Raw genomic sequence first — 7,735 nt, forward strand, 5'->3', positions numbered from 1 at the left:
GGCGGGAAAAATAAATAAATAAATAAATAAAACAGGAGAAGCAGAACCAGCTGTATCAGTGCCCCTTCTCCCTCTGCCCAGCAAGGCAGCAATATAATGACATTGAGAAATTAAGGAATCTTTGTACAGTGTAGAAAGACTCAGTGATTACCAGATCTGAGGAGCTTGTCAATCATAACTCTTAAGTTCACCACATAGAAATGCTGTTAGTAATGTCTTAAATCCAGTTAAGACACGGGAAGGAGACAATTATAATTTCATTCTGTTTTGTCCTAGTTACTCAGGACCAAAATTCTCCCTATTGTATGATTCATTTTGAGTCATTTTTTTTCTCTACTTCAGCAAATGAAAGCATTAATACTTTATATATATATATATGTACATATATACATACACATATATGTACGTATATAATGTATGTATGTATACATATGTATATAATATATGAATGTATGTATATAATATATATGGGGGGAGCAAAAGACTAAGAATAGCTAAGAAATATATGTGACATTATCAGAGGGCATCATTCTTAGTGATTTCATCCCTTATGTCTCTCAGTAGCTGAGTCCAGAAGTTTTGATGTCATTTTGGATGACTGCATAGACATAAAAGGTGTAAGTTTTATATATATATATATATATATATATATATATATATATATATGAAAATAAAGTGTAGACTTTATCTCCTTCCATAAGTAATTTCTCCTCTCTCACATCTTCATTATTCCATCTGGCCTTCCATCAATTACCTTTCCACCTGCTATTCCTCTCTCCTCAGTCACCTGGTGCTGCAGTTTTATTTCCACCACTAACTGAAGGCTTGATCACTTGCTGAAGTACAACACGCTGAAGCACTGCTCAACATGGACTACTCCTGGCTGCTTATAGCAGGGAAGGCAAGTTGGAATTATCTTTGGAGAGAAAGGAGAATAAGAAAATAAGATACATACATACATACATCAGTATGACTATAAATATATCAGAAAGGAGATATGCCTAGAGAATGATCACTCTATCCAGATCCACAAATGCCATTTAAAAGTCAGGACCATTGACAAATGTATGAGTACATCAGGAACTTGACTTGAGGCACCCCTAAGACTGGTAATGCTTGCTAGCCAGTGTGGTTCTCTTACTGACAACAGCACCAACTTCATTGACATGGATTCACCTAGTGGTAGGATGGCCATAGCATAAGCTGAGTAAATCCTTTAGAACCTCAAAAGGATTTCAGCAAAGAGAATATAGGAAAGATCTGCAAGATCCATACATACAAATAAATAAAAATACATTATATTCTAGGGAATTAACATGTCACAGCTTAACTGTGCCCTGTGCTGGATGTAATTCCATAAAATATCAGGTTCATTTTAGCTACAAAATTTAGCATGAATCCTAACAGTAACTTTAATCATTTTGGTTCACATACCTGTCAAGAATCTGATGAACACTAAGACATATTTCCTTAAAATGATAGACATCTGCATATCCACACACAATTTGCATAATATATGAAAGGAATATTCCTTTCTAAAATCCACTCTCTAAAATCCACTCAAGGGCAACCTAGAGGTCTATAGACCCCAGGTTGGAAATCTCCACTGTAGAGCCTGAGGAATAGAAGAAAATCACAGATTAAAAAGTAATGGATGGGAAAGAATTTTAATTTGAGAAATAAAATATAAGTGCTCATATACCTTCTCTATATCTTCTAAGTGCATTGTGTTGAGCTAAACAAGCTTCAGAATGTGAGTTCCTGCTTTGGTGGGAAAGGATTACCCACCCGGACAACAGCTAGTCATGTCAATCATGGGGAGATTTGAGAGGCCAAGTTCACAACCAGTTTACTCTCATACTAAATTGAAATTATAATCCAAAGCATCCGTACTTTATTTCTTAAAATAATTGATGTTCCAGGTCATCAAATGCATTACTCAGCATTATTGGATTCTGCAAGAAGATAAGTGAAAACTTTACGAATTGGTTAAAAAATAAACATTGACCAGGTGATATTTCCTGAAGCATATATCCAGAGTTGAGTGATCAAATGGGACAAATTACTTTTAAGGCTTCATCTCCAGTGAAATAGATGAAAATTGTGCTCTCATATCCCTCATGGCACCTGGAAATGAATCATTTCTATCTTTTCGGTCATCTTTTATTACTTAAAGGCAAATAAAAGTAAATCAAATGGAAGAGTAAAGAGTGAGCAGACAGATGCATAACCTCCTCAGTAAATACTGTAAATCCAGGAACGCAGGTGGAAATTTAAGTCAGTATATTTCCCAGAAGGAAGCATATATCTTTATGTTCAAGGAGTAGCCTATACTATCCTGTACTATAAAACCATTTCCAGGCAAAATCAGAAATGTGAATCAAAAACAGCTGAGCACGCTGCTGACCCCTCCTGAGCCACATAGAAGGCATAAACTAACTCAAGACAGGAGGAATTTGCAAACATGAAAGGCAGCGGCAAGGAGAAAAGAGATGCTTCCATAAAAAGAAAGCAGAAACCAGCAGTCTCTTCAGAGGGAACTTCAGCAGAGCAGATGACTTTTTTTTTTTTCAAAATTAGCTCTTGGTTGGACCTACGAGAACTGCCCACTATGAGAGATAACTTAGGAAAAGGAAATAAAAGCGGATCTTGCTGAGGTTGAATGAGAGCATACACTTACTCTTTTTAAGTCATGCTAATGCTTTTATGTTTTCCCCTGTTTTCCATTTTCTTTCTTTCCATTTTTATGATTTTTTCCTGTGTATCTTTTCAGTAGAATATAGTTATTATAGTATAAATGTTAAGTTTAATTAGGAAAGAATAGACTCAGAACAAGAAAATAAATGCCAACTTTAAATATAATTCCTAGGCTTTATGGAAGCAACAAAATTTAATGTCTCAGCGACAAAGGAAGGCAGCTTTGCAGCTTTTGCTAAATGTCCAAAGGACCCACTGTAGCAGCTATTTAGGTGCTCTTTATCTCAAATTCAAAAGTTAATAGAAAGTAATCCCCAAACTCTGAACTTGTATGAATGTGGTTGCAGGCACAAAAGAACAGCTCTTTTTATTAAAATAGAAACTGTAAGAGTTTACTTATCATTTAAGCTGATGTAAATTGAGGGTCTATCTTTTCAGGCTTATGAAAGTGTTAATAGCCCTATTAAACTGTTTTAGGGACCAAATGATACTGCTAACTGATGTAAGCCCCAAACTAGAATTTAATAAAAAGGGTTTTTGAGCATTCTTTTGAAAAAAGCTGTTGGGGACAAATACGCCATATTTACTTTTTACACCACAGTTTCTCATCCAGTTTATCAAAGGACACAGCTGTGCCTCATGTGGATCACAGGGATATACAGATGTCAGTCCCACAGCCTGAGGAGACCCGTGGCCTCCAGTTTCCTGGGGATAATCCACGTTACTTTTTCTGCCAAGCCCCCGGGGGGCCACACACTGTTATCATTTTATGATTACACAATGGTGTGGAAAATAGGGAAGTAGTTTTAGCCATGCAAGATAGCAGATGAATAACCGTGGTTTCTCCAAAGAGATACAAGCCACAATCAGTAGAGCCCATTTTTATATTTTTATGATATCCTTTATGGACCTCAAAACACCTGTTCTGCACAATTTGGTTCATATGTTCACACTCCACATTCTCTGCAGCAAGACCTTCTTTGTCTTACAGTGAAAATTCAAACTAAATATCTGCAAAATATCCCTATGAATCAGTTGATACATGAGACGTGACCTCTTAATTTTTACACTGTAAACCAATCTGCTTCTTGATCATATCTTGATCTAACAACATCGGTACATTACACTAAATATCCTTTGTTTCCTTATTCAGTGTTGACTTCTAAGAAACAGATCTTTTTTTCTTCTTTGCTGTGCCTTTCCTCAAGAGAACAGGAAACAAGTACTATGTTAATAATGTATAAAATATAGGCAATAAACGTGCTTAAAAAATATAGTCACCAACTTAATAATGCTTGAATTACAATTTTTGACTCTGTGAAAATGCAAAAGTGATATGCATCATTTTGATTCCCAGCAGTGCAAAAAGGAAAAATGAAAAGAAAATCATTTTTGGAATTTTAATCTTTCCCCCAGCAGCATAACGCTCTCTCACGAAGCTGAGCAGATCAGGACAGGTTAGCCACACTGTCATCAGGGTAAACACCAATACTCTATAGTGGGTTGTGTTGCTAAGCCATGATGCTTGGCAGGTCAAGTGTATTAAATGCCTTTTTGATTTACAACATTTCCAACTTTTTTCTGTGTGTGTGCTGGGGATTGAACCCAGGGCCTTGTGCACGTGAGGCAGGCACTCTACCAACTGAGCTATATCCCCAGCCCCTATTTCCAAATTTTGATAGGTTTATTGAGATGTAACCCCACCGCAAGTCAAGGAGTATCTGTATAGAATTTCAGAACTAGAATGGACATGAGTTTTCCAAATAAGAAAATTAAAATCAGAGAAAACTAGAGGTATGTGTCCTCATTTTCCATATATATATAAAAATATATATATATATGATTTTCTCAGTGGTAGCTTCATTTTTCTAAATCATACCCTCAGTTTAAGACTAAATAAAGTCTTTGTTGGGCCAGAATACGATCTATGGGAAATAACAGATATCATATCAAACTAGCTTAAAATTCAAAAAGAAAATTTTATTTTCTCATGTTATGGGAAAAAGAAGAGCTCATGGGATTAGACCCAGGGCTTCAAATTTTTCATTAAGAATTGTCTCTGTGCCTTTCCCCATGTAGTGTCAAGGAGATCAGCAGCAGCCCTGGCTCAGAGACTGCCAAGCACGCAGCCCAACAAGCAGAAAGAGTACGTCTTGTTCAATAGCAACAAAACATTCTGGGTTTGCCAGTGACTGACCTGCCAAGATAGTTCAGGTAAACCTTTCCAATTATAATATTTATTATTCCACCAACATTGAGAAGTTAGGAAAAATTATAAAAATAATATGCTGTTAACTTACATCTATAAATTATTAGAAGTACCGCCTACTTTAATTATGTATTTAATATACATTTGAACATTTACTGAGTACCAGATCATATCATGCTCAGTGTAATGTATGAGTTCTAGTTGAAATAAATGCATTTGTTGGTTTACTTGTTTTGCAATTTCAGTCTTCCCCACCCAACTATGCTCTCTAAGAGTAGGAAATGTATTTATTTATTTATTTATTTATTTAGTACTGGGTATTGAACCTGGAGGTACTTAATCACTGAGCCATATCCCAAGCCCTTTATAAATTTTTTATTTTGAGACAGGGCCTCACTAAGTTGCTGCGGCTGGCTTTGAACTCACAATCCTCCTGCCTCGGTCTCCAGAGCCACTGGGATTACAGGCTTGTGCAACCATGCCCGGCAAATTTATCTTTTTGATTACTGCCATCTACCCACAGCCTGGCTTGTGGCAGCATTTAACATATATTTGTTTAATGAATTAATGAACAAATTCTTCCACCTGCGAAATTCAATTTTTCTTTCAAACCCAGGGCCTCACCCTTGCTAGTGAAGTACTCTACCACTGAGGTATATCCCCAGCGCTTGTAAAGTTTAATTTCAATCATAGAAGCGTCGAAATATGACTCAGCAAATGAATGAATTCATGTATATCTATTGCAGCACAGACATTTTGGTACCCAGGAATACAGAAGGCAAAGCAATTGAAACTTATCGACTCAGAGAATATACAGATACACATTCAAGGACAGGGTCTCTGTTGTCTCCCAGATGAAACTCTGAAGCATACTGCAATGCTCAGCACAAAGTAGACGCCCAACACATATTTGCTGCATGAATAAATCCATCTCTAGGACAACTACTGCCTCAGCACCCGCACCTGAATCCTAACCAAACAAGGGAAGCAGCGAGGGAGGACTTTCCCCCTGTACAGAGTTCCCTGAAAGCGGGGAGCAGCTAGCCCATCATTGTTTGCCTACAGTGATGTGTTGGCACGGTTCTGTCACTCAGAAGCCAAGCCAGTTCCAGTACAGAAATATACATCAGCCCAAAACTTCTTAATTAAATAAAGCCTCCTTTCTATGATCTACAGATAAATGTGTCTGCAGAAGACAAACCCAAAAGATAGGAAAATTCACTGAGATTGTTCCACGGTACCCCACCCCAAACATCAAGGCAATCCTGGGAAATGACTCTCAATCCAATCTAGCCTATCTGCTCAAATGCTTAAGATCTACCTTAAATCTAAAATACATAAAGAACTGGTTATTTCCTTCATTTATGGAGTTTATTAAAAGAGGAAAAAAACTCAGAATGAATTATCAAGTGAGATTTACTCTGCCATGTACTGTTTGTTTATTCAACTAATTTTGTTATCTCTCCTTCAAAGTGTTCCAGGCACATAGGTCAAAACAGAAGCACAGAATATTCCATTTCAGTGATGAAAATTAATGAGCACATTAAAGGGGAAAAAAAGATAAATGATGTAAGAAAAAGGAGGAGAGAAATTATTTCTAACATTTGCAAATGGCACTTAAGGTTAATTCCAAAGTCCCTGGCATTACTGAACCCAGTGTTCAAACACTGGGCACCAAGCCACAAAGTGGTTCATCCTGTCAACAATAGAACGGCACACAGACTACTCTTAAGCTAGCGGAATATGTATCAAGATTTTCTAAAATGATCGTTTTGGGGGTCTCATATTTATTATGTATTCATTGCATGCTCTCCTGACTTTTAGGTAGCACTTAGCCATCTATCCCATTGAGCAAACTTTTTTATTTAATGTGAAACCTTTGGGGAGTGAGAGAGGGACATTCCATAATGGACTCCTTCAGGTGTAGGTTAAGATTAAGAAGCAAACAATGTTCAAACACAGACCGCAAGCCCTGTGGACATACCATCTCATAAACCTTCTGAGGTTGTGCAATCTCTCTGGAACTGAAGAATGCTAAAAACGCTCTTGCTAAGCACCAGCATCGTCTCCTCAGTGACACTCCAAGGCACTTAAACAATAAACCTAACCTCAGCAAGTGTTTCTGACATGCATCACTCCAAAGTCAGAGTTTCAAGGAAGCATTTCCCAAATAAATCTGTTCAATGGTCCTAATACGCCATATGCAAAAACTTAAGAACACCTGTGAAATATGGGCCCAGGTTAAGGAAAGTCATAAGAGAGTAAGGTATTTTGGACATACAGGTCATTATTTGTTGCTCTTCTGCCATCTGTACTTAAGTCTTCATTAGAACCTACTTCACAGTCACGAGGAGGTATTCCCAAAACAGGGCAACATCAGATACTCTTATTTGCTCTGGTAGCACAGGAAAGCTCAAAGTGCTGAATGATGTTAGAGGTGAGTTCTGTTCTCCATATTCACCCTGTAGAATAATGGAAAGGTGTCCAACCCTCAAGCAGGTGTCTCCCCTCAATCTTTTACTGACCCAACCTCCAAAATGGGTTGCCTTCACTCTGCTAGCAGAACCCACCTGACAAAAGCCTGATAAATAAACACTTCAAATCTCATTAGGCATGAAACAAACAAATTCGGACTCTAATAAATTAACTGATTAGAGCCCAAAAGAAAATGAGTCTGTGAGTCAGAGAGATTTGAATCTATCTGCTCTAATTTCCAGAACTGTGAAATCTTAGGCAAGCTAATGAACTTTTAAGAATCAGTTTCCCTATCCGTGACAATGACAAGTTTACCTACGTCTTCAGATTTCTATAAAATTTAAATTAAATATG

Source organism: Sciurus vulgaris, assembly GCF_902686455.1.
Source record: "Sciurus vulgaris genome assembly, chromosome: 1".
Classification (NCBI taxonomy): Eukaryota; Metazoa; Chordata; class Mammalia; order Rodentia; family Sciuridae; genus Sciurus; species Sciurus vulgaris.